This window comes from Meles meles, chromosome X (assembly GCF_922984935.1).
Source record: "Meles meles chromosome X, mMelMel3.1 paternal haplotype, whole genome shotgun sequence".
NCBI lineage: Eukaryota > Metazoa > Chordata > Mammalia > Carnivora > Mustelidae > Meles > Meles meles.
This window is the reverse complement of record NC_060087.1, coordinates 20,256,591-20,268,786: the sequence shown is the minus strand read 5'-3', so window position 1 is coordinate 20,268,786 and position 12,196 is coordinate 20,256,591. Positions and strand designations below refer to the sequence as shown.

Here is a 12,196-nt window from a genome sequence, read left to right as displayed (position 1 = left end):
GTCAAGAGTATCAGAGCCATCCCACTAAGCGGTTCTCCAGATACCCTGCATATACACATGGGACTAGATCCCCATTGATGGCTGCTGTCGAGTGTCTTGCCAGGCCCGCACATGGGAATTCAAACCCAGATTTAATCTTATTTTAAAAAATAAAGACAGGTACTTTTTCATGTGTGCAAGTTATGGAACAAAATTACATCTTCTAATATCCAGAAGGAAAAGACAATAATGGAAAATGGTTAAGTAAATCATGGCACAAGCACTCAGTAGACCACTGAATTGACTGAACACATTGAAACACACTGAGAAAAATGGGTTGTGTGAAGTCTATATGAGAACATGGAAAATGCACATATTATCAGTGGGTAAAAGCAAGATACAAAGTGATGTATTAAACTGGAGCTCAGCTATGAAGAGATCACCAAAACTTCAAGGAAACAGAGCAAAATGCCAATAATACAAGAATAACCAAAGACTGTTTTGAGTGATACCATGCTTAGGTTGACATTTAGGAAATCCTTGGAGTCTGTGGGTGGGAACACAATCCAAAAATATGAACCCAGAATAGGTAACATGAGTGGCCTTATTCAGTTCTCTTTATCCTAAAAGATGAAAGTTAATTATACAGCAACTTGTCAGAATCTACTGCTCTTTTCGTTTCTATACAAATCATGATCTTATCAGTTTCTATTAATATTTACTTAGTGCCCATAATTAACTGAGCATGAACCATTATTTGCAGTGGACTCTGACATCTAATTTGCCACCTATTATCTGGAAAACTTGGCATTTCTCCTATCAGCAAGTAGAGCACAACCCTCATCCATCCAAGCTGCTGGCCGAGGTGCAGCATCCCGCAACCCCAACCATCACGACCACCGAATGTGAACCTGGCAGCAAACCTGAGTCAGTTCCGAAGTTACTAAGATTTCCTTCCGTCAAGGAGGCTTGTGTAGCCTTGTGTAGTCCAGGAAGGGCTCTTCCCCAGGGAGCTGGAGTTTTGCTGGCAGCCCGACTCTTTTCACCTTGCCCTCCCTCCAATTATCCTAATTTTCCGGAGGTTTGAAAGCTTTGAGGAAAAGAAAAACAGTCATTTCTCCCAAGGAGATTGGGGACCTCTGCTCTAAGATAACCTGAATAACCCACATCCCCGTCTATGAGGCAACCATAAATTAGCGATATTAAAGGAAAAGGAAAGGGGTCAATCACCCCCCACTGTTGGAAATGTGCACTAGAATAGAATTGAAGAGGCCAGATTTCAAAATCGAAAGAGATTTCATGTCCTTAGAAATGCTAAAGTTGTGGTACCCAATACAACACCGCTAGTCAAGTGGGGCTCTTGGGTCCCTGAAATGTGCTGATCCGAATTGAGACGTGTTGTAAGTGTAAAATTCACACAAGATCTCAAAGGCTGAGTATGGCAAAAAAAAAAAAAAAAAAAAAAAGAATACAAATTATCTCATCAATAATTGGTATACTGACTACATACTGAAATGTTAACATGTTAGATACATCAGTTAAATTGGTTAAATCGGATATATTATTAAAATTAATTTCATTTGTTTTTTTGTTTGCTTTTAAGTGTGGCTTCTAGAAAATGTAAAATTACAGCTGTGCCTCGCATTTGGGGATCCTGCTAAATTTCGATGAGATAAGTGCCGTGCCAGGAATATTCCAGGGTGTCCCTTACACTCCTGTTTCTATAGAAAAGGGAACTAACATTTGCTGCTGGGCTCCTTTGTTCCGTAGCTGGTTAGGAGCAGTCCCCTCTTTGAATCCTTATAGCAGCCCCACAAGGGACACGTGAATTTACCCACTTACAGAAACCTGAGGCTCAGACAAGTTCAGGAATTTGGCTACAGCCATCCACTGATGTGTGGCAGAGCCAGGAAATCCAACACTGGATTATCAGGGTGTGAGTCAGTTGCCAAGGCTTTTGTCTCTGCCATGACTTGAAGACCTATACGAGAAGAGGAAGCGATGACAAACATGTGGAAGCAGATGACTTCTCTAAAACTCAAATCGTGGGTTGCCTGGGGGGCTCAGTGGGTTAAGCCTCTGCCTTTGGCTCAGATCATGCATGATCCCAGAGTCCTGGGATCGAGCCCCGCATCAGGCTCTGTGCTCAGCGGGGAGCCTGCTTCCCCCTCTCTCTCTGCCTGCCTCTCTGCCTACTTGTGATCTCTCTCTCTCTGTCAAGTAAATAAATAAAATCTCTTTAAAAAAAAAACAAAATAAAACTCAAATTGCTTTTATTGAGACAAGCCTCAATAAAAAATAGGACCACACCTCCCTAAGTGGCAATTCAACAGACACATGACCGGTGACAAGTGAGACAGTATTGCCCTCCTTTTCGCCTAACCGTAACTTGGAAAGGGGTTGTGAGCGGGTGCTGCTGAAGAGCTAGACTTTCCTCACTCAAAAAAGAAAGATTCCTATATTTGTCAATACTTTTCAATGTAACGGGAAGAAAAATTTGCTACTTAGCCCTATGATTGACAAATATACAGTGCTGTAGTGAATGTGATTTTTTTGGATGGGTTTATAGATTCCATGAGAATGTTTAATACTACAAAATAATGCAAATTTATTAAACTGATTTATACTCCTAGGGATGAATAAGAGGTTTGGTCCATCCATATCCTCCTCCTCAAAACTTGGTATTGTCAGACAGCTTCAGTGGCTGCTCTGGTTTTTGGTTTGGATGTTGGATTCACAAGTGTTCACATGTGTTTATGTATTTATTTAAAGAGAGAGCAGAGCCATGCATGAACCTGTGTACCTTGAGCCCAGGATTACAATTAATTCAGTTCTAGGTAACGACGGACCCCCTTTGAAAATAGTACAGTCACAGCATACTGATCAGGTTCTAGAAATGCGTGCTATCGAATTCCATAAATGCCTCAGTCCAGTTAGGGAGGCAAAGATCCAGCCTCATTCCAGATAACCCTTCCCCTCACCCTGTCTCCACTTCACAAGTATCATCCTACCCAGTCTGAAAAGTTCCCCTTTGCTCCACATAGTTTCGCTTCCCAAGAAAACATAATTCTTCAGCATCCCATTCCCTCAAGACTTCCCTTTCCTAGCAGGGACTCCAAGTTCAAATTTTAGGCAGCATAGCCAAGGAGCTGGATTAATAATTTTGGTTGTGTGGGCCTTTGGGCCTTCCTTGTGACACCAGGCAGGCCATCACCTGTCCCCACGGAGGTGGAGCATCAGCCCTACATACCAGTAATCCCTACTTGGTCATCCCGCAAGATTAGGCAGTTCTACTACTACAGACTGACAGTGTTGTCTTAGGTGAGTTAGCTAACCTCTCTGAGCTTTGGTTTTCTCACCTGGGAATGGGAGTGATAAAGGCTCCGTTATTAAAGATTTGTTGGGAGAAGTAGAGATGGTACCCTCGTGGCCCAGGGAAGCTTTCAATTACAGGCACTGTGGCTGTTTGATACATTTGAGCAGGACAGCATAGCCTCATAGACACTGGACCCCGAAGTCCCAGGGCTAGATCTGCCGCTAAGTAGCTCTGTGGGTTTGGGAAAATTGCTTCATCTTTCCATGCCCAGGTCTCATATGTAAAGTGAGAGGGTTGGACTTCAGCTGGTCTCTAGAAAAAAAGATCATGGGTTTCTAAGAAGAACTCTAACTACAGTACTCAATTATTTATCAAAGCCGATGTAGTCACCTGTGCTCTCTTTCATGAGCTACTAACTTATTCAACAGATCCTGAGGGAATAGCAGCACAAGCACTTTCCCAGAAGACAAGAGAAAATAATGACGTTTTACTGGAGGGAATAATTTCCTAACCTGAAAGGCGAAGGAAATAGTGAAGAGGGGGAATAACTACCCCCGATTGTACAAGTAAAAGCTATGTTCATGGTCAAATCCAAGTTCAGAACTCTGATATTATTCTCCAATTATTTTCTCACCACTCAAGCCTATTGCGTAAGTCAGAGCTGTATTTTCTTTCTCCTTGTATAACCCCTTTCTTCTTTTATTCCTTTCCCACAAAATGGATTCATTCTTTCACTGTGTGGGTGTATGCGCCTTCCTTCTCAGGATTCCTGTTGTTGCTGTGCTTTCAGTGAGAAAAGTCACTTTGGTCTTGAGTTAAGTTTTATTTGGCAGCATAACCTGAGGAACACCTGTTCCCATTCTTATGCTCAGTTGCCTCATAAAAGTAGAGGAGATTGGACTCTTATAAGAACCGCAAGTCAAGGTCAGGGAATTCCATCTGAATTATACATAAGCTGGATTTTAGCAGACAATTAAAAAATAGAGGAACATTTTGTCTTCCCATTATTTGAATCTTCAACCCAGAGCAATTCTTCAGCTCTTCCAATAGCCTTCCTGGCTTTTCACAAGGGAGGAGACTTGAATGCTCCCCTCACACTTCTCCATGAAGTCACTCACCTAATCTGCTATTTTTGTTTGTCTGCTCCCAGGACTGGCCATGGTCCACAAAGAACCACTGCATAGACACTGGATAAGAAACAATTGCTCTGAAATGTCAATTCACTCAGATGCCCTGGAGACACAAAATCTCTCCAATACCAGGAGAACAAAAGAAGAAAGAGAATGAGTGGGTGAGTTCATGGGTCCAGCCTCAGAATAACCAAGAATGGAGACAGAGATGGCTGTTAGCAAGGGCCATAGGGCTAAAAGAAAGAAGGAGTGATGGAGTGATTCTGGCTAAAGTTGACAAGTGAACAAGGAGATATGGTTAGGGCCCCGGCAGTCTGGAGTCCTGTCCACCACCCACAGCGGTCTTTCCGGGAGGACAAAGTACTGGTGCGCATGCGCAGTGGTGGCGGCGGTGGGACATGTGATTCAAGCGCGCACGAGCAAGTTTCCCACGGGACTTCTCGCTAGTTCCTAGCTTTTCCTGAAAACCCCGCCCTGACTAGCGTCTGCCAGAAACACTTAGACGAGATGACCATTCCTAGGTTCGGTCCCTTTTCCTCCACCACACCAAATTCATGCTGAGGTCACCAATGATCTTCATGTCCAAGGACTACTTTTTAGGCCTTATTTTTCTTGACCTGATGACCACTCCTCCTTTTTGAAAAACTCTCTTTTCCTCTCAGTTCGGTGGCTCCACACCCTCCTTGTTTTCTAGTCACTTCCCAGTCATTTCTCTGCCCTCTACTTTCTTCGAGATTCCTAGGCCCTCCTCTTACCAGCTTCTCCCTCCCCAGGCAACCTCCACTATCCCCAGGCCTTCACTTACCATTGACATTCTGACTCCTAAGTTTAAATCTCCTGCTCCTGAGTACGCAAATGCCTACTTGACATTCAGGGACCCCTTCAAGGTATATATGCCTGAAGTCGTACTCCCTCTTCCCACCCAAATTCCTCTCTTCCAGCATTGTTCCCTTCCTTAGAAAATCAAAGTTCTGCTGACCGGCTTGCTTCGTCTATGAACCTAGCTGCCATCCTTAACCCCTCCCTCTCTGTCACCTCTCACACTCCATCGATCATCAAATCTTTTGATTCTCTGTCCTATATATCTATCCGTTGAACCCTTCTGCTTCTCTCCACCCCGACCACCACCACTCTGGCCAGGGCTACCTTACTTCTCACCCGGGCTGTTGCCGTGTCCTTATAACTGGTCTCTTGGTATCCTCTCTTGTCCCTCAATCCATTCTTTTATCCACTACAGCCTAAGTGACCTTTAAAAGTATAAGTATGGATATATCACTGTCCTTTGGTGGCCTAGAAGGCCCTGCCTAGCCTAGGCCCTAGTCACCCCTCCATCTCTTCTTGTACAGCACTAACCCTTATTCTGTTGGCTCCAACAATACTGGACTTAGTTTAACTTCTTAAAACACAACACTTTACCTACAGCTTTTGGAAAAGCTCTTCCGTCTTTCTGCAGGGCTCCTTCCAGCCCCACTGACCTGAGGCAGCTAACCCCTGCTCGTTCTTAGAGTCTGACTTAAACATCACATCCTCAGGGAAAACTTCCCTGACCATCCAGAAGGAGCAGATCTCCTTTTAGTCATTCTCAGAGAGCCATGAAGTACTTCAGAGCACACTGCATACCTGAGTTAATTAATAGCCATCTTTGGTTAATGCCAGACTTCCTCTTGTGGTTCTAAGTTCCATATTGGCAGAGCCCATGTCTGTTTGTCCACCAGTGAAGTCTCAGTTCCTAGCTGACAGCAGGATCCCCAGAAAACCCTGTATAGTAACTGAGTCTCTGAATATTCCCAGCCACCAATACCCCAACACTCTCACCAAAGCACTCTCGCTGAATTGAAAATACCCTGTTGAATTCTCCTCCATTAGTTCCCTATTGCTTCTGTGACAAATAAAACAGCACAAATTTATTCTCTTACAGTTCTAGAGGTCAGAAGTCCTAAAATCAAGGAATCAGCAGGGCCGCATTCTTTCTGAAAGCTCTGAAGGAGAATCTACGTGCCTTTTCTGCCTTTTTAAAAAAATATTTTATTTATTTGACAGAGAGAAATCACAACTAGGCAGAGAGGCAGGCAGAGAGAAAGGAGGAAGGAGGCTCCCCACGGAGCAAAGAGCCCGATGTGGGGCTCGATCCCAGGACCCTGGGATCATGACCTGAGCTGAAGGCAGAGGCTTTAACCCACTGAGCCACCCAGGCGCCCCACCTTTTCTGCTGTTGAGAAGCTCCCCTCCTGTAAGAACCTTTGTAATGACACTGGGCCCATCCAGATAATCCAGAATCATTTCCGTCTCAAGACCCTTAGCTTAATCATACCTGCAAAGTCCCTTTAGCCATGTGAAACGACACAGTCACAGGCTCTGGGGATAAACAGGTGGACATCTTTGGCAGGGGGTGTTCTTCAGCCTACCCACACATCCTATGCCTCAGAGGGTAAATTTTTGCCAAGTTTTCTGGAACAAATCCTGAACTTTACTACACAAGTTCACACACCATATACACTTTTTTTTCAAAGATTTTATTTATTTATTTGACAGACAGAAATCACAAGTAGGCAGAGAAGCAGGCAGAGAGAAAGGAGGAAGCAGGCTCCCTGCTGAGCAGAGAGCCCGATGCAGGGCTTGATCCCAGGACCCTGGGATCATGACCTGAGCTGAAGGCAGAGGCTTTAACCCACTGAGCCACCCAGGCGCCCCCACCATACACACTTTGTACGTGTCACGATACTGACCACATCACAACTCTCTTTCTCCTAGACCCCTGTGTAAGTGAGCTTTGATTAGTCAGTCCTCGAATATGCACATATGCTCCATAGTGTCCACACAGACACAGTCCTCAGGGGCGCTTAGAGTATCTTTCCAGATTTTTGTCCCCTTGGTGAAGAAAGCAGAGCCATGGCATGGGGAAGGAAAGAAGCTGGCGAAGCAGTTGAAGTGACCTTACCTTTGTTTGATACCCAAGTCTACCCTCCCAGCTGCAACTCTCCCTTCCAAGCTATCGCTTTCTTGAGAAGCTGGCTGATGGGATGGTCCCAAGCTGTCTCATGTGGAAGAGTCTTAGCAAGAAGCTGTGGCTGAACATTTTTCGATACGTTTCTAATTTGTACAATGATGTTCAGAAAGTGCACAAATATTTAGCAATGGGTGTGGAGGCAAAAAGAGTTTCATGATCCAGATAATTTGCATCTTAAACACTTGACTTAATGGGTATGGAACATTCTGGAGATGAGAGAGCCTGATCGTCAAGGTGCCTGTACAGACCGTTCACCGCAGAGCTGGGGTGGGTGGGAACACTCCGTGGCCCGGGCACAGTCTCTCGTCCTGTGTTACAATTGCCATTACATGCTGTTCCCCACTGTTATGGGAATCAAACAGCAGATATTGCTTCTGGCAGCACTCGATGTCCTAGTAAGGAGGGACTCTCCTGTTCCTAGCAGGCACAATCTGGTTTTTTGAGGAAGCAAAGAAGGGTGTGTTTTTCTCTCCTGGAGTCTATTCCCCCGTAGTAACTGTGTCTCAGTTCTTTGATTCTTGGTCTCTTCTAGACATTATCGCTTTATGGGTGTTCTGGTTTTCCCCCCAAGTTCTGATTCTTTATCCATGAAAGATTTCCGAGGGGACAAGAAGTAACTGAAAACACTCTGTCTCTACTCTTACTTTTATTCTTTAAAATAATAAATATCCGGGGCGCCTGAGTGGCTCAGTGGGTTAAAGCCTCTGCCTTCGGCTCAGGTCATGGTCCCAGGGTTCTGGCTGGGATCGAGCCCCGCATCGGGCTCTCTGCTCAGCAGGGAGCCTGCTTCCTCCTCTCTCTCTGCCTACTTGCGATCTCTATCTGTCAAATAAATAAATAAAATCTTAAGTAATAATAATAATAAAATAATAAATATCCCTACCAAGGAAAGCTCTAGGTAAGTTGTGCTAAGTTACTGATTCCTGAGATGGATAGTGTAATCTAGTCATGATGTTTTAGAGCTTGGAGGCTAGAGATAATCTGGTCCACCCCCTCATTTTACAAATTAGGAAGTTAAGGCATAGACACCTAAGGAAACTATCCAAGGACATACAGGTCAGGGTTACTGACAGCTTCATAAAGCCATAAAAAGTATCAACCAAGATTCTACATATCCAGTTGATAACAGTCATGAATACAGCTCCCACGTAATAAATCCCCGTCTTCATTGTTTTAAAGATTTGTGATAATTTGACCTGAGCTAGGCCAAAGTTTACTTCAAACATTCTACGAAAGAAAAGCTTACTAAGCGATTAATGGTGTAAGAAGATCGTAGAACATATAGTTTACCTATGTCTATTAACAAACTGTTGAAAGGACGTTCACCTTTAACTCAAGCAACTCTACTTCGGATTTAAAAACAAATCATTAAAAAGGGCCTTGCAAAACTTCAGCCTCGAGTCATCTTGTTATTTAATCTTATTGTGTACTTGCAATTTAAAAAAATTATTTCAGGGCGCCTGGGTGGCTCAGTGGGTTAAAGCCTCTGCCTTTGGCTCAGGTCATGATCCCAGGGTCCTGGGATGGAGCCCTGCATCCGACTCTCTGCTTGGCAAGGAGCCTGCTTACCCCTCTCTCTCTGCCTGCCTCTCTGCTTACTTGTGATCTCTGTCTCTCAAATAAATAAATAAAATCTTTTAAAAAAATTATTTCTTCTCAACAATGAGCCTGAGAACTTCCATTGATCAAGCCTGATTATACCTTCTATTGACTGAGAAGAAGGGTTTAACTGCAGGGCTTCAAAATGAATCAGAAATTGTGTGACAAGGCCAACTCTTCCAGAACAAATGCTTTCCTTCACCTTGAATGAATCTTGGATGCTTTTGCTTTGATGAATAGGGAGGGCGGAGTGTTCAGGAATTTGTTTTTCCCCCCAGTACTGATGCAGTATTTTTTTAAAAGGATTTTATTTATTTATTTGATAGAGAGACAGTGAGAAAGGGAACACAAGCAGGGGGAGTGAGAGAGGAAGAAGCAGGCTTCCTGCCAAGCAGGGAGCCCGACACGGGACTCGATCCCAGGACCCTGGGATCATGACTGGAGTGAAGGCGGACACTTAACAACTGAGCCACCCAGGTGCCCCTGATGCAGTACTTTTAATGGCTACCCCTATTTATACGCATCAAAATCTGTTCAGATGAAAACTGACAAGATAAGTCATGACCAGGCACTGGGTGGTTGGAGGGAGTCCCTCGCCCTTCCTGCCTGCAGCCCCACACACCAGAGTCTGAGGCTATCCTATTGTGTCACTCAGCCTTCTGGGAAGTAGCCAGTGTGACAAGATTGGCATTAAACTCTGGACCCCCAAGCAAGACATTCAAGAAAAGTCTAAATTTTTCTTAATACAAAATCAAACCAATTCCTAGTGGAAAATTCCTTCCCTCATTTAGGACAGGGAATATTATCCAGTGTTAGGTACTTGTCAGAGAATCTAGCTTTGAGGTGGTTCCCTGCATTGAAAAGATATTTTTTGTGTTCCTATGATTTTATCTCCCTGTTCCTTCCCTTGCAGTTACAATTGCCAGGTAAAATACAGGGTGCCCAGTAGAAGCTGAATTTCAGTAAACAACGAATAGGTTTTTAGTACAAGTATGTCCTATGCACTATTCAGAACATATTTCTACTTTAAAAACCTATTTGTATATACATTTAAATGTGTTACAGTTACCAATCGTTATGTAAAAAGTTAGCTTAAATTAACAGTTCTACCAAATTTGTGATCTCCCTACAACTGCATGAATCTTGGTTACTATCAGAGTTCTGAAAGATTTGTCATGATTGAGCACTGAGTAATGCATAGAATTCTTGAATCATTATAACGTACACCTAACACTGTATAGTAACTATACTGGAATTAAACTTTTAAAAAAACTTAATAAAAATTGAACACAAGTTTAAAAAAAAACAAAAATAAAAACCTACTTGTTGATTATCTGAAATTCAAGTTGCACTGGGTATCCTGTATTGATGGTTTGTCTGTTTGGCTTTTTGTTTGTCTAAATGTGGCAACCTTACCAATTGTCTTCTTCTAACAGTTTTGTTCTTTCTCCTAAAATTTTCTTTCAGTGGGCTTTTTCCCAATGTCATTCACCTCTTCAAGGACAGTTTTTCTCCCCTTTACCTTCTGCTCTTGTTTGGTCAGGGTATTAATTTGTCAGGGTACTAATTTTTAGTGATTTTGGATTGTGATGGGCAGTATCAGGCTTCTGTATAAAAGGGCTCAGAGACATACATCAGGTAAACTTGAATAGGGCCTGTGTGAAGCCATCTGTTCTTTTTTTTTTTAATTTTATTTATTTATTTGAGAGAGAGAGACAGCACGAGTGAGGAGAAGGTGAGAGGGAGAAGCAGACTCCCCCATGGAGTTGGGAGCCCGATGCGGGACTCGATCCCAGGACTCTGGGATCATGACCTGAGCCGAAGGCAGTCACTTAACGGACTGAGCCACCCAGGAGCCCCATGTTCTTTTTTTTTTTTTTAAGATTTTATTTATTTATTTGAGAAAAAGAGAGAGAAGGAGCATGAGCAGGGGTGGGGGGAAGGCAGCAGAGGCAGAGGGAGAAGCAGACTTCCCACTGAGTGGGGAGCCCGATGTGGGGACTCGACCCCAGGACCCTGGGATCATGACCTGAGCAGAAGGCTGCCACTTCACAGACTGAGCCACCCAGGCACCCCAAGCCATCTCTTCTGAAGTTTTCCCCTCAGCCCCTTGAGTTGAGCACTGCCTTCTCTAACTGGTACTTCTAAAACACCTCCGGGAAACATTAACACAAGTCACTAAGAGCTTAGTAGAAATGGTAGGAATAATTTTTAAATTTTATCTCCACCTAATTTTTTTAAAGATTTTATTTATTTATTTGACAGACAGAGATCACAAGTAGGCAGAGAGGCAGGCAGAGAGAGAGAGAGAGGGAGAAGCAGTCTCCCTGCCGAGCAGAGAGCCCAATGTGGGGCTCAATCTCAGGACCCTGAGATCATGATCTGAGCTGAAGGCAGAGGCTTTAACCCACTGAGCCACCCAGGCACCCCTCTCCACCTTATTTTTAAAGTCAAGTCCTTTTTGGAAGTAGAACATGCATACAGAAGTATGTCCAGTTAATAAATGCGCAACTGGATGAATTTCCCCAAAGTGAATGTCCTCAGGGAACCAGCACCCAGATTAAGAAATAGAAAATTAGGAGGGAAATCCTGTCACACGCTACAATATGGATGAACATCATAACTGTGTGAAATAAACCAGTCACTATAGGGTAAATGCTGTGCGATTCCACCTGTATAAGGTATATAGAGAAGTCAAATTTATAGAAATAGAAAGTAGAAAGGTGGTTACCAGGGGCTGGGGGTAGGAAAATGAGGAAAAGTGAGTTATGGTTAATTAAAAAAAATTTTTTTTTTATTTTCAAAGTTTCAGTTTTACAAGATGAAAAAGTTCTGGAGACCTACTTCGCAACAATGGGAATACATACACTTAACACTACTGAACTGGACACTTAGACACCGTTAAGGTGGTAGATTTTATGCCATGTATTCCTTACCACAATTTAAAAAAAAGAAACACATAATATTACCAGCTCCCCAGAAACCCTCATGCCCCTTCCCAGTCAATTCTGCCTGTCCAGGATAACCACTATTCTGATCGCCAGAAAGAGCTGGTCTTCTCTAAAAAAAATCCTAGAGTTAGTAGGAAAAAAGTGTATCTTCCCCCTTTCCTTCTGACAGGGAGAGTCCTTCAAATCAGACAAGGATTTGATCGTGCCTACCACA

The 12,196-nt window shown here is 43.4% G+C and overlaps 1 protein-coding gene across 1 annotated transcript in view; it reads right to left on the bottom strand.

The window, feature by feature from the left end:
• LOC123934564 (transcription factor SPT20 homolog) overlaps positions 1-12,196 on the bottom strand; it is a 98,357-nt gene that overhangs the window by 7,289 nt on the left and 78,872 nt on the right. The gene's annotated exons all lie outside the window — the stretch shown is intronic.